The sequence below is a fragment of the Nothoprocta perdicaria genome, unplaced genomic scaffold (assembly GCF_003342845.1).
Source record: "Nothoprocta perdicaria isolate Ctin4 unplaced genomic scaffold, notPer1 scaffold_18, whole genome shotgun sequence".
Lineage (NCBI taxonomy): Eukaryota > Metazoa > Chordata > Aves > Tinamiformes > Tinamidae > Nothoprocta > Nothoprocta perdicaria.
Genome location: NW_020454982.1, coordinates 1,508,863 through 1,534,961, shown reverse-complemented (window position 1 = coordinate 1,534,961; position 26,099 = coordinate 1,508,863). Strand labels below are relative to the sequence as shown.

The 26,099-nt window shown below is 38.6% G+C and overlaps 1 long non-coding RNA gene across 2 annotated transcripts; it reads right to left on the bottom strand.

Annotated features, from left to right (window-relative positions):
- Positions 1–979: 979 nt before the first annotated feature.
- LOC112945026 lies at positions 980–23,187 on the bottom strand. Of its 2 annotated transcripts, none has more exons than XR_003248921.1 (3): positions 23,115–23,187; positions 1,677–1,824; positions 980–1,576 (listed from the first exon to the last, which is right to left on the bottom strand). It is a non-coding gene; the product is annotated as an uncharacterized LOC112945026 (long non-coding RNA). The 2 variants fall into 2 exon arrangements; XR_003248922.1 differs by having other exon boundaries at positions 23,121–23,187.
- Positions 23,188–26,099: the final 2,912 nt, after the last annotated feature.

Sequence of the window (26,099 nt, the reverse complement as noted above, 5' to 3'; positions counted from 1 at the left end):
GTGAACTGGAGCCCATACAGGTAGATGAGGCCGAAGGTTCAAGGTAGAGCAAGGCTTGCCACACTGGCAAGGAACAGCTCAGCATTAGGGCAGTGTGAGGCCCACAAATTCTCTTTAGCTATCTGTTCAGAGACTACCTTACTCTTAAATATTTCAGTGGAATATTCAGTGGCAGTGTCAAAGGCATTACATACTTTCCATACTGGCTTTCATTCCAAATTACTTTACTTTTTTAGAAGAGTGTAACAAAAAATGTGTTTGTTGTTTGTTAATAAATTGATTGCTCTAACATACGGTTGTATTTTGGAAAAAAAAAAACCCACAAGTCTATCTCTAGGGGCCAACATGTTCCCTTCCTCAGCTTTTACCTCTCTCTTTCCCAACCCACCTCCCAAGAAATAAAGAGCACACTAAGCTGCAGCATTTAATACCATCCAAAGTAGGAGGCATTTCAAAGTGCGTTGTCCGCACTGTATCAGAACAATGGCTCTTTTTGACAGGCTATTTTAAAACTGTGTGACAGTTTTAACTGTAAGCAACACTGAAGGACAGGAACTTGATTCCATCATTTCATGGTTGTCAGCTCCACAGACAAGAAGGTCTATTTCAGGACAACACAGTTTTCAGCAGCTGTTTTCATGAATAAGAACACACTTCCATCTTTAGCCACTTAACCTATATAATGTGACAACAACACTTATTACAGAATCACAGAATCATTATGGTTGAAAAAGACTTTCAAGACCACCAAGTGCAACCGCAAGCCTTTCCACACCCCGCCTGCTCAACCATGTCCCTAACTGCCTCATCTACACGTCTTGAACACTGCCAGGGACAGCGACACCACCGCTTCCTTGGGCGGCCTGTTCCAGTGCTTGACTGCTCTTTCCATGCTGAAATTCTTCTTAATGTCTAACCTGAACCTCTCCTGGTGCAGCTTGAGGCTGTTTCATTTTGTTCTATCTGCAGTTATTCTGAGATCCACCACCACCTCACTACAGCCTCTTTTCAGGTAGTTGTAGGGAGCTTAGAGAAGCTTAGAGATTTGCGATAGTACCTTTTACATAATTTGCATTTTTTGAATGCTTCAAGGAGATAATATGTTAGACTATTAGTAATAGTTGTTCTACCCCAATTTATGAAATAAAGAAATGCTGAGATATGGTACCTTTTGGAGTCTGCAGAATCTTCCAACATGGTCACTTATCATACTTCGAATCTTATGGTTTGGCTGTGACTCACGGGTTTGTCTTCTTTAGAAAAATAAACTGAAAAACGCACCTTTTTCAGCATTAAATTGAAAAATAACAACCAACATCCCTGAAAATTTAACTGGTTTAATCTATGACACAGGTCCACTCTGCAGCAGGCAGCTGTCCGTGACGCAGCAGTGCCAGCCTCGTGGCTGGCTCACATGTGCAGGAGAGCGCTTACAATTCCTCCTCCTCTTGTGCATTTGTGCAGAACAGCAACGATTCAACTCACAGCACATGGAAACCAGACTGCTGGGCTGAAGTCTCAATTACACGACACCAAGGCACCCATGAACACGCCGTTTGGATTGAGCTGCAGATCGCTGCCGCCAAAGGAAGTTTTGATTAACGAAATCTTTAGCAAGAACTGAATCCCACAGCACTACAGCAGTCATTAAAGTTTACAGACTTGTCAGTATTTACCTTGTTTTGCCGTGTTCATCACGAGCCTATGACAGCCTGATAAATACAGGCCAAGCTCTTGCAGATTCTGAGGTTTGACCATCATCCAATAAAGTAATAGTGAAAGTATTTTTTTAATCTGCTGAGATTGCTGGCGTTTTTCAGACTCCTAGCCAAAGAAAGAGCAAGAGAGTGGTTCAGCATTTCACAGACAGATCTTGAGCAGATTCTCAAAAACAGTGTCACCTTTTAACATGCACAGCTCCTTTGTTCATAACGCCTGCACGCTGGAAACCTACACCCGTGTCCCCCCGTTGGCCAATTAGCTACCTAATCAAAATGATTAATAAAGAAATCAGATCATTTTGAACAAACCTAATAAATTCACATAGAGGAAAATGATTGAGTCCACTCTAAATGCCTAATAATCTTTGTTTATACTTTCAAAAGGGTAAATACATTTAAAGTAATAAGGATTATAGGCCCAGTAGCCCATCAGAAGCTAGATTTCAAATGTGCCTGCAAGAATCTGTACCAAGGCAGCTTCTTCCTCAACAGCAGCTGTGTAATGAAAATATTTAATGCAATATTAAAGCAGCCAATTACCTTCTAAACACTCTTGAAACCAGCTCTAGAGGCAATCTGCCTGAAAACAGACAAGTTTACTTCACTTCAGCAAACACACAAGGTGCGGGTGCAGGAATCCTCAGTGGCCCTCAGGAGCACAGTCACAATCACTGCACCAATTGCAGCTCTAAAATCCTGTTGAGATTGCTGATATTCAGATTACACATCACATCCTACCGCAATGTCAAAGTTGTGATCCAGTGTGATTTTCTGCCCTGCCCAGATCACAAAGCACTGACTCATAATAATCTTGTTCTTAAGTCTCAGAACTACTCCAAAAGGTATGCAAAAAACCCCTATACTTTGCCCATGAACTGTGGAGACCTGCTTTTATTGAAAATTGGAGACTCTTTATATAATGTGTGGCGTAAAAAAAAAACTGAACCAATTTCTAGCTTTCTGATTTCTTTAATGGCCTTATATTGTACAATAATTCCTCTCCAAAGTGCTTCATAAAATATGAGATTTCAAGTAAGAGAGCTTCATGAAATATTATATGCTGTTCAATAACAAAGACCACAAGTTTATATAACAGTGTATGTACCAATGTCCTTAACAATTTGGATTTCACACTTTGTCACTCCAAGCAACGTAGCTAAAGCCCATGACTGAGAACACCTCAGCTGCAATGCCGCAGGAACGTGTCACATACAGAACATGGCACTGCTGTTCAAGAGCATGCCTGCCAGGGTAAGAAAGTCGCACGCAGAAGCTATGAAAATTTAACACTCAGTATTTCACCTGCTTTGGAGCCACATCAGCCATTGCTACAGCACAAAGATTTGAGTTAACAGTGACCAAACACATTCCAAAAGCTCCAAACAGTGTGCCACCCTGGGCTTCCAACACAGGAACATGTTGGCAACTCTCTCTCTTTCAGAGCTTCAGCTCTTGAGCAGTCAGTCTACTCGAGCAGGTGCTTACTGCTACTCCTCACTTACTATCAAGGTTTTTTGATTGTTACTATCCTGGTCTGGATTCAAACGAGCAACTCACAGAAGTGTTCAGCATCTCACGAGCAGTGTTTCCCAGTCTTATTCATTTCAACAAATATATTTGTTGCACTGTATTCATACTCGGCTTGATAGCATCTAGCATTGAAAAATCTGACTGAAGATGAAATGAAAAGGCCAGGTACTGTCATACAGATTTATTTAGTGGAGAAAAGAAGGGAAAAGTGGAGATGCAGTTTTAACTTCTTCAACTATGAAAGAGAAACCAATACTTATCATGTGTCTCCTTGTCCTACTATCCACAAACAGAAGCTGGTTATTTTTAAGAAATACACATTGAATAGGTGACTTTTTTTCTGAATTCACTTTTAATAATACCATCTAACAGCAGCATTTGACCTGGAAGCCATTGGGGCTTCTTGCTAAAAGTTTTACCTGAAAAATAGACTAATATTCTATGTAAAAATTTCAAAGTTTCATTGAAGACTAAAAAAAAGTAAAGGACTGAGAGGATGATTATAAGATATAAATCAGATGAATCTTCCCCATCAGACACACACAAACACACTCTGTGAAGATTTCTCACCTATAACAAAATTTTACTATTGTTCTCCCTCAGAATATACTGTGGATAGATGCAAATAAGCAGTGAGATATAATAATGAGGAATGTATGAAAAATATGCTAGATTAGTAGTAATATGTAATTGATGCCAGTGAATGGGTACATGTTCATTAGGATAATAATTTCAGTTCTCTTTTTATTTTATGAGTTCATTTTTTTAAATCTTAGCAACATATTCAGATGCGCAACTGTAAAAAACTTTGTATGCGACAAAACCTTAATCAATATAGCATTTAAAGCAAAGGCATGGTAGCACTGCAAACACAGGAGCAATGTGCTGACGAACTCAGGTTTGGAAATCACTTTTGCAGCACAGCTCTGCACCAGTTCAAGCCTATTTCTAATAGGAGTGGGTAAGCAAGGAAAGAGAGAATTGCAATCATCAATCCCAGAAAAGAAAAAGACTTGAATCAGAACTTCAGTATCAGCAGGAGACAGAAAAAGCTGCAACCTAGAAGCTATGTTTCTGGGATGGTAATGAGGGACCTGAGAGACTTCAGATATGTGAGGCTTGAAAGTCAAGTCAAAAATAAGCTGAAACTTGCTATTAGCTGCATAGCTGCAAACTGCTGGCCATCCAAATCTGTGTTTGTGGGGTATGGGACTGAAACTAAATTATAACCACCTCTGAACTGTGCTGCAAGTAATTAGCCTTTTTACTCTGGGTGCAATGCAAGCACCAAGACCATACTGGGGAATTCACAAAAGCTTTAAAACAGTTATACTAGCACTACTATGCATACAGCCCGGTTAATGCTATATATTTGATTAGAAATAGTGGATTGGAGATGCAATTGCTATCTTCAGGAAATTAAAAGTAGTTATGAACAGGTAAAGACAAGATGAACAGAACCTTGAAACCCACAACTATGTGCCCAAGAATCCCAGGTCCCTTCTGGCCTAAGTGAAAACTCGGCAGTTTCAGGAGCCTCACTTTCAGCATGAAAGTGCTTCATGTGTGTTCAGTTCCTAGCTCCCTTGCCCAGAGCACCAGCGAGGCTGCCCAGCCATGAAAACACTGATGAAGTTTCCTACATGGTGACCTAGCACTACCTAGTTCAGTCGCTGCCCTCACACCCTCTGTGACATGAGTTATTCATTCTAGCTCTGTCCCGTTCAGAAATGTTTAAACATTATAGAGGAAAGCAACCCAAAAATAATTTTAAATTTGTTCCCTGAAGTCCAGCTGATAAAATGCTTGTACTTTTAAATGTAGCAGCACGTGCTGAGGGAAGCAAGGGCTGGGTTCTTGCCCGCGGAGAGCCGTGCCCGGCCCCAGCACAGGGCCAGCCTGGCAGTGTGCACAGCTTGAACTCTGGACCAGGCCCCAAGAAAAGCATAATTCAGGTTTATGGAGAAGGCATTTTATATCCAATATAACTGATTACCCACTGTAACGCAAACAGAACCCAATTTGTACTAATGAAACCTATGCAAAATACAGCAAAGCATTTACTAGTATGGAGACCACAAAATGCCAAGCCAGATGTCATTTATGGCGATAAGAGTTTTCGCAGATGGCTATGTTTTCTTTTGCTTTTTGTTGCCTTCAGGTTTGATAAGATGGCATTTAAGTCACGAGATAGCTTTGATATTCAGCATCTATTAGTTTGGTGCTGTTGCAGTTGGTACTATACCATACACTATCCTATTACAGTTATTGTTATCGTATGGAAATGCTTGTCTGCTCTGGCAAATTTTGATAAATGTTACATCAGATTAAAAAGAATACAACCACACAGGGAGATGCTAATCAAGACTGAAGTTGGCTCCTCTCGCTGGGTGTTTCACAGAGGAAAAAGACGACTCAAATTCTTAAAATTTTAGAAGTTCAGCTGTGAAACTGATGTGGAAATGAAACGTCACAAGTACATTGTACTAATGAAAATGTGTCTTGGTGAGGGAAAAAATAAATTTAAATTGTTCCAGTCACTCGACTGATGCACTTTTTACATACCAAATCAGTTATAAAATTACCAAATCGTCTATTCTTTCATACAAAACAGTAATTAGTATGAGGGCTAACCATGAATTACCATGAATTTAATCTGAGCACTCCTTTGCATCTTTTTTTGTTAAAGTTACAAAGCCTTTTTCTAAATGTCAGGAGGTACTGTAATAGGACAGAATAATTCCAACTGTAAAATGAAAAGCTGAAATTCAGAGTTATTTGCCAGAATGCAAATTTAGATTCAAGTCAGTAAGAGCCTGTAGCACAGATCAGCATGGTTATTTTGGTGGATTCATTACAAAACACATTCAACTCACAAAATCAATTATTTTTACAGAAGACAGTCTGCACATTCTTTTCTGTATATGCAATCACTCCTAGTGAAAATTATACAGAGGAGGTTGCAAATAGATCTTCTCCCGATTTTGCAGGCTTTGCCAAATCATAAAACTAAAATGTAAAAGGAAAAACAGAGGACTGGGAAGCAGATGAGGCCTTGCTGTTAATGAAGAAGAGACAAGTATTTAAATTGAGAAGGCATCTTGATGCATTCTATGCAAGCTGAATAGGATAACATAATAGGAAAATAAAACAGCTATCAGACAAGATAAATAGAAATACATCAACAGGGACTGTACAGAATTAGAATAGCACGGCAAGAGAAGCAACATCTTTAGAAGAATATACTAAAATTTTACTTTGCATTATAATGACATCTTAGAAACAGATGGCAAAATGCCACCAGAATAGAAAGATGTCACAAAATAATAGCGTCAGCAGCTATATAAAGAGCTAAAAGATGCTCCAGACTACCTTCTATTTGCAAGGCCACGCTCTACAAAGTATTAAAATAATTTTATCCATGCCAGCAAAATAAGCAGGATTACTGCAAATACTTACTCAGCCCCCCAGTCCTTTCATCCCCCCCTCCCCCCCAAAAAAACAGTTGGGGTTCAGAATCAACCCAGTTTCAGAAATACATTTTTGACGTATCCTGAGACAATATTGTCATAACTCATTATAAACCCCAGCCAGTTCATTACATGCTTAGGGTTGTTATTAGTCTTGACTGCTTAGAAAATGCCAGGAAAAGATAGTAGAGACTGATTTGAAGCAGCCTAATTTAAATGCAAAACCCATCTTGAGCATTATTGATACATCCTGAGTGATCTCTGCAATAAGGTGGAGATGAACTAGACTCCAGGCTTGACATGTGTATGTGTGTGTGTGTGTATATAGATATATATATATTTATATGTGTGCACAGATATATATATTTATATGTGTGCACACAAACACACACACATATATCTTTATATAAAGAGTTCATACAGTAAACTAAGTTCTCTAAATGGCAATATACTTTCAGTGTCATCCTAGGCAAGTCAGGAGTGCTCAGTTTGCAAGGAATAGCCTGTAGCACCACGTGCAGTGGGATTTGTTCACATTAAATGGTGGGAAGAAACAAACTGTGGCAAACAACAACAGTCCAGAAAAAACTCCAGACAGATATACTCTAAACTCATGTGTTTTTCTACTTATTTTTTGTAACTGGGTTCCCAACTTAGTAGTCAAGAGCCTAAACCCCAGCTTGCTTAGTATTACCCATGTTAAAACCTAAACAGTCTTTAAAATTAACAGGATCTCTTGTGTCACAAATGTCCAGAATAACTAAATTAAATTAACCTGCACCCCCAACAGATGCCTGAGCTCTCAACTTCCTCTAGCACTGTTGCAGTGCTTTAAATTGGGACATGACTACCAAAAACTGCCAAAAGATGCATCATATGGGCCAGGGAAAAGGGGGGATTCTCAGCATCAACCACAGGCCTCTCTTACAACACACAACTGGTAGAAAGAAGATAACAAACCTATTTTGTTAATTTATATTGGCATATTTATGTATTTGTATTCATACCAGCTACAATTAAGTGCCTCCCTGTTGCCTTTAGAAGAAAGGATGTGTCAAACTGTCCGAGAATTAGCTAGCATAAAGGCAGAAGTGGTAATTTGCTGATTTTAGCAAATAATGTTTTCTTATAGAAGACATATAGTTGAATTCTCTACCTTAACTATTTTTCCACTTATGATATGATGGTTGTAAAATCATTTGGGGAATAAAATACAGATTGTTGACTGGATTAGTTATTTTAAGATGAACAGTAATTTTAGGATGTAATACACACAGAATATACATTTCTATTTCCCAAAGGCTATAAAAGCAGCAATAAAGCAATCAGAAAGCAGGTAAAGAACAACATTTATGGCAAGATAGATGAATGATAATTAAGCAATGAAACTGGAGGCATAAGCAGCTAAAAAGCTTTGTTTTCCTGGCCATCAGGTCTTCAGGTTTGAAAATTCTGCTGGCAATATTGAACAGTTTGGTTGAGTAATGGGTTTTGGCAATGTGCCATTGCTAAAAATACATTGTATTTCAGTTATTTAAACCAATAATTACATCCAGCAATGAGTCAAAGCAAAACTATTAAAAGAGAAAAAAAAAAAAATCTGTCTACTAAAACAGTTCTGATGTCCACAGAGAAAATTCACCTTTCTCTTTTCCAGAAAAATGAAAGCACATAGACATTGAAACCCTTTAAGAACAGCATACGGACATTTTTCTGATCACCTCTACGAGCCTCCTGCACCTCCGCTACCCCTTCGCTTCCCTCCCTGTCCCCGAAACCTCGCCGACATGAACAGTGGATCAGAGCGTCACGGTACAAGACCAGAACAGGGGCCCTTGCAGCCACCCGTGTCCACACTCCACTCCCCATCGCTGCAGCCTTGTGCCTGGGCTGATCTCTTCCCCAGCCCCTCTGCGTGCAGAAATGCTTGTCTAAAAGAATAACTTTAAAGAATATTTTCCTCAAGATCAGCTTGACCTGCTCCTACTCCGCTACACAGCCAGACACAGAATCAGCACAGTGGGGAAAACAGAGGATTCACTTTCCTCTGCCAAAGGAAAAGCAACGTTCTGGCAGGGCTCTCCTGGCCGCGTTGCAGGGTGGCACGTTTGGCTCTGGATCGTTAAGCTGCAGAGCTGGCCGGGATCGCGCAGGACACTGTTCCATGCCGGCATCCCGGTGGATCTGCTCATTTGCACAGCATTTGTGACTCACTTCTCTTGCACCATCACAGAAGTAGGAAGGATCACAGTTTCTCCAGCTGTGCTCTCAACTGTGTGCTATGCCCTCATTTCTAAGAAATGCCACTGACAAAACACAGTGGGATTTTGCCAGAGGTTAAAATGTTTTTTGTGTATTTTTAAGACATCTGGCAATATGAGAGTAGGAACTTCAGCAAAAGAAACAACTTTCATCTAATAGCCATGCACAAAGGTTTTAAAAGATTCTGTGGTCCCAGGAGAGCATTGAAGAAGTCGAGAAAGAAAAACAGAGCAGACAGAGAAGGATTTCAGGAATACAAAAACAAAACAAAAAAAATCCCCCCCACACACAGAGCAAAAAAGTTTGATAAATCCATTCCATAAAGAGAATGGGACCAATGAATTTCGGAGAGCTCCTGAATAGATAAACTTTGAGGAGCAAATCCTGGAGGACTATCGAGACAAGAGATGGGGAAGTGTGTCAAGATTATCAAACATATCTAATTATTTAGCAACAAAGAGATGCATACAAGAACGAGAGCAAGAAATAGGAGGAATAAATCCAGGCCAGGAAAGCAGCTAAGGTCACTGCGAAAGGCATTAAAGGAATAAAAGAAGGATCCATGGGATGAAATTCGGGAGGAAAGACAGAATAAACTAGTAGGAAAGCACAGGTGAGAGCAATACAGATCTGAGCATAGTGATTATTAAAAGGAAAAGGAAGAGAACAGGCAGGGTGGAAAACGTAAATATTTAACAATTCCCCGTTCATGTTGTTATGGAAATTATAGCTAAGTTATCCTCCCCTTTATTCTTTTAAGGAATTCATTTTTCATTGCTCTGCCTTAAAAAATTACTCCGTTCATACGGTGAAAGCCTAAGATAAAGCTGTGGAATGGCTCTGTGTCTAGCACATATTACTTAACTATCTTATCTTTTGACATTGTAAACTTCACTATATCACCATATAATCTCTTATAATGTCATAGTGTATTACAGCCTCTTCTCTTGATAAAAGAATCATCTAAACCAATATGGTACCAATGCTCTTCATGAATTTATATTGGTTAGCCCCAAAAGACTTACAGGTGCTGGTTTTCTTCCCTTTCCATGGCACTGCGCTAAGTAAGCTTCAGTCTACTGATGTCTCCATTTTTTTCCATGGAGAACACAAAAATTCATGTTTTCCTTACTCACTTGGTCTATTCCTTTCTGAATAATAAAATAAAAATAATTTTTCAAGTTTTGTGGATGGAAGAGAACCTATCTTTTAGGCTTATTCATGTGCCAGACTAAGGGAAACAGAAACAGACTCTAGATGTTTTTAATTTACACATAATATTTTCCTGTTGTTATGCTAGATAAATTTAGCATTACAGCAAAGGCAGGAGAGCTCATGCACACATGCAGTAAGTCACAGGGAATTGCTTTTTAGTAGCTCACCACTTTTCAAAGGAAAGTAATTCCCAAGTTGAGTTTTTAATCTGCTGTCCCCCACCTGTATTCCTGAGGTTTTAACGTATCATAAGAAACAGCACAGTAGGTAATTGCTGACTTGTAGCTCCTTCTGTTCCCAGTCCTTTATAAATCATTGGGGATAATAAGCAGTGAAAGATATTTAGAAACACACAGATTATGGTATCGATCCTCCTCTCAAACTGGCTCACAAATGTCTCTTTCTCTAACCTAGAAAATCCTTTGATTTCAAGTGTATTTAATTTAGTTTTTATATATTCCTCTGGCGACTTCACTCAAAGGCCATGAACAAAAACGGAGTAAAAAAAAAAGATATATATGTAATGTTGTTTCAGTAATAAATCTGATCCTACATTTTAAAACATTTAAAAATTTGCTTTCAATGTTTTATATAAAAAAAAGTTAATACTCAAATTACATAAATACAACAGTAATGCTTATGCTGCAGCACCCCTACAAGTACAAAATACAAATTCACAAGTGAAAATTACCACAGTCCTTTACATCTTTCCTCCAGAACTCTTCCCTCTTCAAAAAAACACTCAAGTTGGACTGCATGTATACTGTGACTGTAGAGAAAGCGAAGTATCTGTATTGGTCTGATAAACATAAAACTGCAAAATACATCTATGTTTGTGCATGTCTGGTACTAAAATAGCAAGTCATTCTAAGTACATAGGACCTGAAATGAGACCAGTTTATTAATGTTCTTCAAAATATTTTTTTTCTAAAACTACTAGGTCTAGCTACTCTTTCACAGACCCATAGAATCATTATGGTTGGACAAGACCTTTAAGACCATCAAGTCCAACCATAAACCCTTCTACACCCTGCTTGCTAAACCATGTCCATACGTGCCTCGTCTATACATTTCCTGAACACTGCCAGAGACCTACAAATCCTCATGCAAGACTGCTATTCTGACTACAACACTGAACTTATTAAGCTATTAACAAGGTTGAAAAAGTGGAATCAGACATAACATGAAACAAAAACAGACTCTATGAGCAAATCTCCCTGTCAAAGGTGAGGGAAAGACCATGTTCCACAGTCAACAAAATAATTAAGTACAGAATAAACACTTAGAAATAAACAGAAATACATACAAAAGATCTATGGAAAAGCCAACATTGCTTTGGAAAAAGAAATAAGAAATAAACAAATGGTTGGTTTTAACATTAAGGGAAGATATTGGTGGGATACCTAACAATCTGTACTGGGATCACTGCTGCTCAAAATACTTGTGATTATCTGGAGAAGAGTGTATAACCATACCACAGAGACTGAAAAGAAAGAAATGCCTTTGCTTTGCTTATTAAAACTGGGCTATTATTGAAATTGTGCGTATTAGAATTTACTAGAATTAGTACTGTCATCTCATTGAAGAGCCACAGGAAGAAATGTGACTTTACAAAACAATCACATGTGAAAATTAATGTAAATAAGTACAAACTAATTGCTTTGTGAAGAACTAATCTCTAACTTTATATAAAAAGTGACGGACTTGATACATTTTGCAAAAAAGACTCAAGAGTCATCTCAAGATGTCAACTCAAGACTCAAGAGCGGCTGTCAAAATGGTGCACGGTATGTTAGAATGATTAGGAAAGGGATAGAGAACAAAATACAAAGGATCATTAGGCTCCTAAACATGGTGTACCCACATCTCATATACTGCCTAGAGGCTCAGGTCATCCCCACTCAAAAAGATTACAATGTACAAGAGCAGAACAGAGAATTTGATCAGAGGAATGGAATAGCTTTCACAGAAAGAAAAATACATGCAGTAATTTGGGAAAATGAGTGGTTGAGAGGAAATATGATAGAGGTCTATAAAATGATGAGTCGTATGGAGATAGTGAATAGGCAATGATTTTTCATTATTTGCCATCATTCAAGTCATAAGTGGTATAAAATGGAATTATGAACAAGCAGTTCAAAACAACCAAAAAGAAGGACTACTACTTCACAACTCATAATTAAATCGTACAGCTCATTACCCTAGCATGATGCTTCTGCAAAGAGTATAAATTTGTTCAAGAGGAATTAGATAAGTTCCCCAAGAGTATGTCCATCCTCAAAGCTCAACAAGTGCCTATACCATGTATAACTGGAGCTGAAACTATATAAAGAACAAGTGTAGCTGTATCTATAGATATACTAATATACACCTGCATATACCTGCCCTCTCCTGCTGTCCACACTGGAGATGGGATGCTGCTCTATGGAAGGACTAACCCATTGCTATAGGTTCTGTGTACTCTCAAATTTGCTATTTTATCACACGGCAGGTCCTTGAATCCCTTATGCTGTGGATCGATTGGAAAATGAGGCAAGCCTTGTATTGATGTGATTTCTGACATTTTGATTGTTCTAGATAAACTGGGAATGTGATTTTCATTCAGGACTTACGCTACTTTCTCTCAACAAGGTAATGCTGAGCCATCCCTGCCGTGACAAAGAAGTTTCCTTAACAAATTAGGACCTCAACTTTGCGAGTAATTTGAGATGATGTAATATAATATATTTTAAACCAAAATTTTCTTAATTATAAAGGAATGTTTCTATTTGAATGCAACATTTCATACATTAGGGCATACCAAAGCCCACATTTTATGTCTATGCACATACAAAACGTACCTTTTTTTTTTTTGTTAAAGATTGCCTAGCAAAATTGAAATACACTGCATTTGTACAGAGCAGCGGATACTTGAAGAAAAAAATGCTCAAGCACTTGGAAATATCATGGCTCAATCCTTCATTAAAACATGGAGACAGCTCTCTGAAAATGATTTCCTTATTCCCTTACCCTTTACCTTGTGGTGACGCTGTTCCTGCTCCAATCAAGGCAAAAAAAAAAAAAACAGACTCTCTATGCACTGACATGAGAAAGCCCAATTAAGGCAACAAGTCCATAAAATAATCAGCTACAGGTTTGGGACGCACAGCCCTCAATCTCAAGCCAAAGCAGCACAGGATGGAGTTGATGGATCTAAAACCCATAAGATAACTCCCTGCTTCAGCTGCTGCCACTGCTGCATTGATAATCTCCTCCCATAACATCAGCATAGGATCGCCAGGCATCTAATGAGGCACTATTGAATTTCAGGAGTAACAAACATAGGGGAAGGCTGACTGGGTGGACACCTTCTGCTATATGAATGGCTAAAGAAGAGGAAAAAAAGGTGACAGAAGAATGAAATAACAACAGCTCTGTGTTCTTTTAATGTGGTGTCACATAGCACTCATCCTGAGAAGCTTTTATTCTGACGATCCATTTATTGATAGCAAATCTTGGGAGCCCTAGAAATGCAGATTAATTCTAGAAATTGTCTGCGTCGCATTTTCCCTTCCTTTCCCTATTTCTAAGCAACAACTTCAGTGTTTCTGTCAATGGCATGAAGATTAAAGTAAACTAGAGTGCCTATTTTGCAAACTCACTTTGATTCAAAATGATAGTAACTACTCCCAGACACAGAAAGCTACTGGATTGATTAATTAATGCACTCGTTCATTAACTGACTGCTTGTTCCAACAAAGAAAAGACTTCTCCTGTCCTCATGTAGTGATACTCCCTGCAGTTGCCCTGCTGTCAAGGGTAGTCACCAAGGTTAGGAAAACGTGCATAATATAATTAACAATCATCTAGGAATAAGACAGATACTAACAAACAAACAGTGAAATCACTGATTCCCAGTAGACCCTCTAATTCTTTATATCTTAGACCAAAACACCCTTTAACAGCTTTGTTGCTTCTTCTGTTAGTGATATATTAAATTCACATATGTTAATTGCCCTAATGGGGTATTAAGGAAGAAAAGTGCATAGAAAGTCTAATTACACATTTTTAAATAATTTTATACATGCTTTTATGATCAAACAATGTAGTATAAAACAAATATTTAAAACTTATCTTAAAACTTAGCCATCCTGATAAGCATAATTTAGAAATCTTTAATGAATTCACCTCAATTAGCCTTTAATTAAATAGCTCATTAAAAACTGATTTGAATATTGCTCATGAAGAAATCCTTTTTCAGCTTTATGATAGAAAAGGAAGTCAGGGAAGGTATAATTAAACAAATTTTGGAACAGTCTGAAAGTCATATTGTTGCAAGAGAAAAAAACATATTGTTGTAGAAGAAAAATTCTTCAAGGCAAGATAAACCTAACACCCAGTAAACGGAAATGCTAAAATAATTTCTTGTTCATTTCATTCTGTTTAGAAGGAAAACAGTAGTACTAATGAATCTTGATTGTGTGTCAGCTGCCTTCAAACCTGTTTACTGCCAATCCTGCTCTCAACTAAACTTTCAAGATAAATTAATGGTAGAAGTTGTTAATGGTTATTTTGCCCGGGAACATTAATTTATCCGTATACCCAAATATAGACCAATGCAGAGTAAACATACTGGAGGTGGATTAGAAATATCACATAAAACTAACCATACCTCAAGGTGCAGGAGTAGTGCACTTCCATTTACAGAAGTCGAATATCTTTCATTAACCTAAAATTTTTTTTTTCAGTAAAAAAAAAAAAAAAACCCTAATTGACTAGCTGTGATTTCAGTTGATCTAAAAGAAGATTTTACTTTTCCCTATAAATTATAGCTCCAGGCTTTATGCTCTTTCAGGTCAAGTTAACACAAATTATATTTTTAGCTTTAGGAGGACAGAATCAAGACCCAGATTGAGGAAGACAGAAGAGAATACCCAGGCTGAAGAGAGAAAAGGTAAAAAGCAAAACCCCAGGTAAAATGCACAAGCATGATTAATAACTGCACAACAGAGTCCAGTTCCTGCCTTAGTTTCCTTTGTAATTAGCTTCTATCATGTTAGCATGTCCTCGTGTTAAGAATTTTTTTACCTGGAAGAGGTCATTGAACAACAGAACTTGAAATTGTCTAAATCTACACTACATTCTGTCATTCAGGTACGTTGGAAAGCACACAGAGCCAGCAAAGTCATTTTCCATCCATAGAAAAACAGCTTGGGAGCAGTTTTTATCTGTAAGCTCCTGCATAGTGGCTTGAGGCAGGGTCTTTACTTCCCCACCGCACTGTTGTACTCCTACAGAAAGGTCAGGAAGAAACTAGCCTCAAAACAAGACTTGACAGCAAGGCAAATGCTCCAAGTGCTTCATGAAAAAACAGCATTATTAGCATATAAATCCAATATACTGCAAGAGTAAACACTAATAATATTGTTGCAAATATTAATAATTTACATCTAATAGAACAAGCATCTCAAGAATGCATGCATATGTTATGAACACTGCTAATTTAGCTGAATCTAAAAATAAATTTTTTAAATATTTTGTTTTGGTCTATCAATGATTAATATATACGGATAGACACTTAAGGACTTTTTCATATGAAAGCGTGTAGTGACATTCCAGGTCCTCTAAGATGATCAATAACCTTCAGCAAAGGCTTGCACTTTCTTCTCTGTGTATCACAATTCACAAGGCTCTCACGGGCACTCAGAAACTAAGGATACAAACGTATTACAGGCACTATCAAAGACTGTTAAGCACAGACACATCACCTCTGACTCGGCAAATCCATGGATCCTCACAGGCTCACGGAAGGTGCTGAGAAAGCACCAGCACAGGCTGGCGTTACTCCTAGGCTCCTCTCCACGTCTCTACAGACTTCACAGGAAAAGATACCTTCACGTAAGGCCACCACTTCACCAAGAACAACTTAAAAAGCTTACAGAGTTTTAGCTCTCCTCCTCCCCAAGGCCAAGCCTGGCCCAGATAAGGGCAATCCTATTTGCAGAGTCTGCCTGACCTGTCCCTTCTTCTATCTGCTTCTCACTGGCTGCAAGCGCCCTGGCCACCGGCCCCAGCTCACAGCTCCTCAGGCAGAGCTCTGCAATGATCTTGCAGCCTTCACATGTATTTTTCTCCAAGGGATTTGCTAATTTACAATACCTCCTATATAATTAGCATTTTTTTCTTCTTTTAAAACCTTCAAGGAGACAGGTCAGGAATTTACACTGGAAATAGGAAAGGAAGCAGACTGTTAACATTAGAAAATTACCTGTCATCTGGATAGTCTTGACACAGTAAGGATGCAGGGCTCTGACAGCACTTCATAGTGCCTGATCAGGAGAAGGAACTCAATCATCCAAACACAGCCACAAATTTCTTTACTTTCTGATCGTTTCACAAATCAAATTACCATAAATCACTGAAATTTCATCAAAAAAGAAATACCTTATGAAAAGTATACAAAGCACAGGCCTGTCTCACTGACTCTAATGAATACTACTTTTCACTGTAATAAAACCTTTATATCATAAAGTGCTCTTCAATAAATGTACTTTGGACAAAGGTGGCAGGTGTATGTCTAAAGAACACCCCCAGTTTAAAGAACCTGTGGCTTCAAGGAATAACTTCAAAATCATATATGTGTTTAATGAGTGATTTTAATCCATATTGAGTTCTACTTGCAATTCTGAGAACTGAAGTCAGCTGCACTGATGGCAAATACCCGCTCCTCCCCCAACAACAAAATGTTAATCAGATTGGGTGAAATATCACAACCTGGAAACGACTTTAAGCAGAAAAGCTAAAAGGCAAAGGATATTCTTGTCTATTATACACCATAGGACAACATACAGCAGTTTTATTTTGCAGCCTAAACAGTGAATGAGCCAGATATCCATCAAAACACCTGATAAAGCAGATGTAGGCACAGATCAATAAACAGACATTAGGAAGGAATCTATATTAACCTTAGTAACCTGAAGCACCACCTCTATCTAAAGCTCTCCAAACACATCTCCAAGAGGGAAAGAGATAGAAAACATAGCAAGCTTCACTACTCTTAAGACTACCAAATTTTTCCATTTCACAATCTTACAAAATAAATACCAAGTTTTTAAGTATTTCGAATCCATGTTCTGTCCGATTTATCATGTTCTTGTCTTACAACACACTCCAGAAAATCCATTCCACCACCAAGAAAAACATCTTTTTCTGCCACCCAAAGCTTAGTCAATGACGATTTTGGATATTCTAGGCTTGTGTTAAGATTCTAAAATTCTTTACAGAAGCAGCAGCTCCTGCAAGGGAAGAGGGGCTCATGATTACATTTCTCTGCAATTTTTTTTTTTTTTAATGAGTCCATGCCTCAAATAGCAGCCAGTGGGGGCTGAGTGGTGCATGGCAAGGGAGAGCTGAAGCTGTAAATGTTGGAGAAAGCACATGGAAAAATGGAAAAATAGTTACTGGCCTCAAAGCGTGGAAATTGGGAAGTCACAGTGTGCTAACGGGCTATGCACATTGCAACAGAATTGCTGCTTCTTTTCAGCATCTGAAACATGAAAGCTCTAAAAAGCTACAGTGAATTTATTTAATGTGGCTGCACTGATAGGTTTCTATCAGTGGATTAATAAACAGCCTATCTCTGTTTAGCCACATGATTAATGAGGGTGTCAGATACTCCCTTCCTCAGGAACTAGTTCAGCTTCAAAGGCAAAGTGAAGAAGGGGCAGGAAGACAGAGACGGCCTAACTAGCACTACATTCATCATCAATAAAAAGCAGTGAGCCTTTTAGCAGTAGACATACAAATGGACTGGGAAGTCGCTGAAGGTTCAGAGTTACTCTGCATTTCCAGATAACATATTGCATGCACAGCTGGAAAAATGGCCTAAGTGATACAGAACATCACTTGATAGGAAGAGGGGAACACACAAGTGTACTCCATGATCTACACTTTCATGCATAACCTCATCATCATGACTTGCTCTGCTAAAAGCAAACAAAAGCAACCAACCAAACAACCAAGCAGCCTTGTATTTACCCATGTTTAAGACAGGATTCAAGAAGTAAAGGCTTTCTTCTTCCAACATCATTTTTACATATATATATACACACACACCCCTATCCACACACACACGCACATATAATTTGACGAATTTCCTAAATGCTTCTCTTTATGAGCTTATTTTTCAAAACTGGAAGAAAAGCTACCACCTCAAGTTTCCTGAGTGGTTATGAGGACTCATTACTCTGACTCATGCACTTCCATTAAACAGTTAGAAGTTTTTTCCAGTTCCTTTAATGTATATTTAGGCCATTGTTTTGTTTGCATTTGATCTTCGTGCGATTCCAAAGACATGAACAAGCACCTCATGACGATGACTCCTGATGACAACCTAAAATGAACTGGACACTGTACTCACTGTCACACAACATTGCTTGAAAATAGAACTTTTTACTTGTTAGAAATAGTGAAAATTAGCTGACACTAGTGAATCTACGTCCTCATATTCAAGCTTATAATTCGGTCACAATTCCTCAAAGCACTGCAATTCTAACTGCAGTGCCTTTTATGAAGGTTCTATAAACAAGGTGGCTGTCATTTTGGAAAACCATAAACTATACAGGTTGCAACAAATGGAGCTGCACATTCTCTATTTATTGAAGTTTTGTATTTCTTTTCCTTTCTACTTCTATCCCTTTCTAATTCTTTTGAAGCTGTTCCTACTTGCACCATGATATTCCTCATGACACAAAAAATTACATTTCTTTTCCCCAAAGTTCTGTTTAGTAGTAAACATCTCTAACAGTTCTTCAGTTTTGAAGAAATACAATGCCTAACTGACACTCCTTGGTTAAAATATGCCACGATCAAAGATTAAGTCCTCATCACGAAATGGCAGTTCTTTGTTAGATGCTTAAGAGGATAAAACTTCTTGTGCGACAGATGTCACAATAAAACAAAGTAAGACTGTAGGATCCAGGGAAATATAACAGTCTCCTATTCTTTTAGGCAGTGATGATAAATGGGGGTTGGAAAAGGAAATAACTTCTATGCATTTATCTTGACACGTAAGTTTTGGTGCATACAGCATTCAAAATCAGAAAAGAAAAATAAAATCTTATCAGGCCTGTATCAAATGGATTTGTCAATGCTTAGTTGAATTACATTACAAATTACTGCTGCATATTAATGCATCTCTTGAGACTTACTTGTGTATCTGCAAGTCTCAAGGCATGAAACATTTTACTCAGAAGCATCACTCAATTCACAGCATAACAGTTCAACTTCTGCTACACTTCACTGCCCCTAACTCTTCGTGGCTACCACATGGATACCATTTTTTGTACCAATACAGCAATGCTACTGAGGGAGACAGTGCAACGAAGAGGACAAGTTCAGTTGGCAAAAAAACAGACCCAACACCTGGAAGCTTCTTGAAAAGGCAGCAGGTGATTCCCTAGGACTCACAACCCAAGTCTTTGTCAAATGCCCATAGAACAACTAATAGATGCATAATGCACCTATGATACGCACAGAGTAGCTAATGAGCAGCATTATTTTGTTTCTTCTCTGCAGTCTTCAGCAGAGGTGAAAGTCTCCTGAGTTTACGACAGCCCGACATATCAGCTGTCATCGCCTGCACACAATTTGGGAAGGCTTCTCTGGTCCTTCTCCCCATTCATCACCAGTGTTCCCATTTTCCCTTCTTTTCCTCCTCCCATCCGCAGCCAGGCCAAGCACTGGGAGATGAGGGATTCATCACGTGACCAGAAGATGTTAGCCATTTTCAAAATTTATCTTGGAAGAGTTTGGGGCTGAGAAAGTTTAAGGAGACAGAACTGAAATGCATGTCCAGCAGGCAGGCAGATTGCCACGACACGGCCACAAGCCAAACCCTGGCCAGGCGACTTGCCAACCTTCAGGTGTGCAGTTCTGCTTTGCTGACACCTAAGTAAAAGCTTTATCATTAAATACAGCAATAAACTTACTGAATCTATTTCTAATGCACAAAGTTGTTGTTATGCAAATACTAGCTATGTTCATACAACCATAGCACCTGCACACAAGCGGGGAAAACTTTCAGTCTTCATTTCCTAAAGTATATACTTCAAATCCTGTTTCATATAGTGACATTAAATATTTGAGCTTTTTCAAACACACATCATGATGCAATGGGCTACCTTAAGAATATCCAACACATTTCTTGCACGCAACCTCTGAGAAGAAAATGCTCTTAATTTGAATACAAAAAAAAAATATGACTATATCAAGCTTTTGCTATAAAGCAACAGGCAAGCAGAACTGCTCAAGGCAGAGCAAATAGGTTACCCTCGTTTTAACATGCAAATCATCAGCTGTGCTGAGAAACTACAATACACCCTAGAACACCCCAATGCTAACCTCTGCCATAGGCATTATTTGAAGGAACATTTGCAAAAACATATCGTGCCTTTTTTTTTTCCCCCTCCTTGAAACAGACCAGAGAGTCCTTAACATTTTGACTTTTTAAAATAAAAAGGCATAGATCTGCAAAGTTCTATATCCAGCTCACGTCACACCCAAGTGGCAAATAAGTAATTTTACTTGGCAAAACTCAAGGAAAACCTCTTCATTCACAAAGAACCATTACACTTCTGTGCTCTCCCTAGATTATGCACAAACTACATTACTAAAATGTCTCAGACCAAAGGAAGTTTTCCTCCTATGAGATGAACAACATTCAGAGCAGCTTGCATTCTGAAAGCCTACAAAGCCACAGCAAAGGAGAGAAACCAACCCTAACCCTTTAAAATTAAACCAAGATATGGTCTATTGGCACTAGAGAATTAGAAACAAATCCTGTTCACTGTGCATACATAATTTGATTATGCATTTTCGTATTTCATGACAAACACAAGGTGACTTTTCCACACACTGAGCGGTACCTTTCTGCTTTGTATTCCATAGCTATGCGTGCGTAAAAGGATTTCAGCAGGATTATTTAAAGAATAAGAGACAAGACAAAGTGACTAAGGTTGGAGGAGTTTGCCTCCCAGGCATCACGTCATGGCTACATTTCAGACTATTCCAATTACATCCAAAGCGCATCAGTCTACGAAGCATCTACACATCCTCCAACACCACAATGGGCTTTAGCTGGAGGTCTGCAACAGATCAATGCAGAAGGCCCACGTTGATAGCTGACTCTCAGGTACTAGCACATCAGTTATTGGCAACCGAATGAAAACATGAGGCAGAATGGAAGCTCAGACCTCACAGCACTTGCTTTTTGCAATCATCAAAAATGCACTTTTAGGGAAAATTCTGCTAGAAATTACCACATTAAAAATAGATCTACTAGGTAGCAGCAATAGCTGGATGTATGCCCTAAAACACAAGGCCTGGAAACAGGAGAGAGAGTTTTGTTCATTTTCAATTCTATTGGCTGTAGCAATGTTCCAGTTCATCTTTCTGTGATCAATTGTAGATTTTTTCTCTTTTGTAGCGCCTTCTCTTTCCTAGTCGAACAAAGTCAGTGGTGAACTTGCCAGCAGGGGATACAAGGGAATATATAGTTAAAGTGTGCGATAGCATTTGTTTCCCTCAGACACCTACCATCACATCATCCACAGATAGGCAGCATGCAAACGTTCTCCTACATAGTTACAGTATAAATCTATGCTGCACCTCCAAATTGTGGACAAAAATTCACTGATCCACTCCTTAAATGCAAATACAAGCATGCTGAAATACAACCTGAATATATCCATCGTTTAGGACAGGAAGAGAAAAATCCGTCAGTCTGAAGGGCAAATTTTTAATTAAATCAGAATTTAACACAAAGAATTTAACACAAAGAATTCTTCTACTCTTGCTAAAGTTCCGGGGATTAAAAAAAAAGAACCAAGATTGCCTGTCTTTCAAAAACCTCCTTTTATCTTAATTCACAATTCACCTAAAACTACCTTTTGAATAGAAAACAAGCAATTCCCACTCTTCAACAGTTACATAGCTTCTTCCTTCCCCGCCCCGAGAGCTCCCCTGTACCTGAGGCACCCTGAAATGCAGCTTTGGTCAAATTCCCATTTTCTGTGCCCCACACACTCTTCATTCCTGCTGTGTGTTAACCCTGGTGCTCACCAGAGGTGAGGCAAGGCATGTCTACAACAGTCAGTGTCTCTCTTCAAATACTACTAGTCATTAATTGAAGAATTAGATTTCTGCTTCTGTAATGGCTTCTTTCCTAAAATATATCTGAATGTGCAGACTCCATGCTCCGAGTATGGTTTTAACTTGGTAGGAAGCAGACACGAAGAGGAAACTTTGACAACCCAAGAACTCAACTTTGTTTATTAATATTAATGAAGGATGTGCACACAGCAGCTACACTCCTTCAGTACAGCTGAGCTGCATCTTTCTGAGAATTATACAGATCTGACAACAAAAACAAACCACTACTTTCTGCTCCCAAAACTTAAGTTGAAGGTAGAACAGCCTCACCAGTCTCCACACTTGCCAAGCTGCCACAAAGGAAGGCTCAGAGGAATATTAAAAGTTTAGTTATTATCGTCACTCAGAATTCTGAGTTATGTCTCATAAATGGGGTCAAGACAGACTCAGGAATTATTCCATTGGCATGGCAATATTTCATTGCCTGGCCACAGAAACTGTCACTACATTCGTATTCCTCTACACAAATGAGGGGTAAAATGGGCCACCACTTGGCCCTCTGTGTCTCAGAAGGGTGGATATTAACAGCCGGCCTTCATCAGTGTCACAAGCACAGCACAGAACTCACCTGGCATTCCACATTTTAGAGCGGGTATTTCTTAGGTCTGAGTCTCTTTTCAAGAAAGAGACAATTTCAACTTAGCCTGAGAAAAACGTCTTCCCAAAGTTCATTAAAATAATAAAACATGATATATAAATCTAGCAAGGTGTTTTTCAATATTCTTACCTTTACCTTAGTCATTTCTTCAAGCACTCATTTCCATCCTCCTCACAGGCCACTGCGCCTCCTCTCGTGCAGAATGACAAGCAGGCATCCAGACCCTAGAAAATTTTAGGGAGGAAAATACAATTCAGCCAAATAATAGTTCTCAGGGCTTTTGTTTGTTTGTTTTTAACATGTCATAATACAAAATAAACAAAGTTTAGGAAACAATAAGCCAATTTTTGAAACGGTGTCCACTCTTCTCACAGAGGAAGACTATGATGTTACAGGTGATCCTGTTTACTTAGCCACAGAATCTCAATGCAAATAACAAAAAAGCCAATGGACAGAGAAAATAAACTTTTCTAAATTCAATACACACAATCACGCTGTGCTTTTGTGATATCAAAAAAAATCCCAGTGAACTATAGGTTTTATATATATACATAAAATGCAAAATGAAAAGCATGAAGCAACATATAATAAGTTTCATATTTGAGTCAATAAGCCTTGGATATTTTTCTACAGTACAGCTGTGCTCCTCTTTTCCCTTTCTCCAAAAGAATTAGGCTTGAAAGTAAAGTGAGTAAAATATTTCTGGACACTTCCCAGTTTGATCAAATCTGAAAGGTTCTCTCGTCTCCCCCGTTTCCTGTACTTTACATCCCATCCAGCGCTACAGAAAGAGTTTCTGTTATTTCAGCTGGTAATAATTTAACAGCCTTGCTCTAAATTCTGGGCAAACTTTGACAAACACAAAAAGATGGTTGATGACTGCAACATGCTGAAAGAAAGAGCAGTTTCCCAAAGTCTCTATTGTTTCTAATAATAAATAATAACAACATTATCATAGTGTCACACAGCTAATGACTAAAATAAATCTCGAGTAAATAGCAACCCAGCATACTTTTTATCTAATCCCTAGCCTAAAAGGGCCAGGCATTATGTTACATATAAAATACTGCAATTTCAGGACCAATGTATAGAAAGGTTGTCCAGTTTCCTCACCATGGAAAGGGAGGAAGGCTGCCTCAAAGCAGGGTCCCTGCTATTTAAGGAAAGGCTAATGTTCCAAAAGCTATGGGGCAGATTAAAAAAAAAAAAAAAAAAAAAAAAAAAAAAGAAAAAGAAAAAAAGAAAAAAAAAGTGTGTGGAAATTAAGGTCTCATTGCCACGCTAAGCTAAATACCAAGCACAAAAGGAAATAATGATCTTGCTGGTCTTAGAGCTCACACTGTACAGGACAGGTTATCTTACATACTTATAACTTTACCACACGATCTAAAACATTTCTCAAGTATTTTTGCACTCTTTTATTCACTTCCATCTTTACCTTAAACAATAATCACTCAAAATTTTCAGAAAGTATTATAGCCCAACAACCTGCAGAGGCAGAAGAAAATGCAACACACTGTCCATCAAGTAATTTGAGAACTGAAAGGTGAGTCTTGACATAACTCTGATGATTATCTCTCCTTTTTTTTTTTTAAATGGAATATGGTAAATAGAGGAAAAGTTGCTGCCATGTGATAGAAAGATGGGCACCAGACCTCAGAACCCACCAGCCCCAACAATATCCCATTTCTTTGCTCCTGTATTTCCATTCATCTCAACGGGTCACTCTAGTGAGAGCCTAAAACAACACTTCCAAATAAACTTCTGGGTCAAAAACAATTAAAAAATAACTACTGATAGGAAGATGCTATGTGTTGGGAATCCATTATAATTCCATCAACCTGTCAAATGACCACTTCTACTACCAATAATTTGGTCAGACATTAGGGGAAAAGACTTTAAATTTTGAATTTGCTCATTTTGTTTAATGTTACAATTTAAACCAACCATAACTAAAAGTTTTAAGCCTTTATAAAATTGCAAATAACCTGATTTATGTACAAGCTGGAAGCTTAGAAATATATTCCAAAAAAATATGCATCAGAGATTCAGGATATTCTCTCCCAACAAATTAACACCCAAAACAAACTAACAAGTAAACACACAGTCATGATGAGCACCAAATAAAATAATGTCTTTTAAACGTCTTGCATACATTAAGTGCTGTCCCTGCTTAAACAACACACCCTGCAACATTTCATGAAGAATCACGATTAACGAAACCAAAGGCATGGAGAATATGGGTATAGCACAAACAACATGCAAAAGTGTGAGCTGAGGGATTACGAATGCTTAAGATAAAGGGTCTTACTAGTTGCACCTCTATATTACAATAGAGATAACTACAGCAAACTTTACTGAGAAGAGCCCTGGTTGGGGCTGCTGGGGAAGCCGTGCATGGAAGCAGCAGCCAATGTGAGGACTTCAGCCCGGCCTCATGGGCCAGCTGGCACAGCTGCCTTGGAGCTTGGACTTGACCAGCCGCCTTCTACGGTCATGACAGGAAAAAGTCAGTGGTTTCTTGCATTTATTTTGACTGCCAAAATTGTCATTTTCTCAGTGTTTAAGGCAGACAGGTCTTCCAATTACAACTAAATGGTGCAATAACGTCTAAAAATAGCTATGAACAAGAAAATGTCTCCCAGATTAAAATAAGTGAGTAATGACAAACACATGAAGCAAAACTTTGTTGAGTAATATAGCGATTAAATTTGAGTGCTGTGCTTTGCTTTCCAGATATCCCCGCTGCCAGGCGCAGTGTGGTTGGCACCCTCACGGCTGCAGGTTTTGGAAGGGCTCTCTCTTGGAAAAGGTTCCTGCTTGCTCTCCAGTTACCAACCCAGACAATTCCTTCCCGGCGCTTGCTCCTGGTGCAGCGAGGCCTGGCTCATCCCCACCACTCCCACACATTTATACCAACACCTCCTAATTATACAAACATGTTTTGGAGCTATAGGAGAACACGTGTCTGCAAGAAGTGGCAGCAGTATTTCAACAAAACACAGTAATAGGTCCCTACAAGAAGGGTGCCCAAGTTATCAAGCAAAACAGATAGCAAAAATGAGCTTCAAGTTTCTCTAAAAGAAGTGCTGAAAAACATGGCAGGTTTATAGG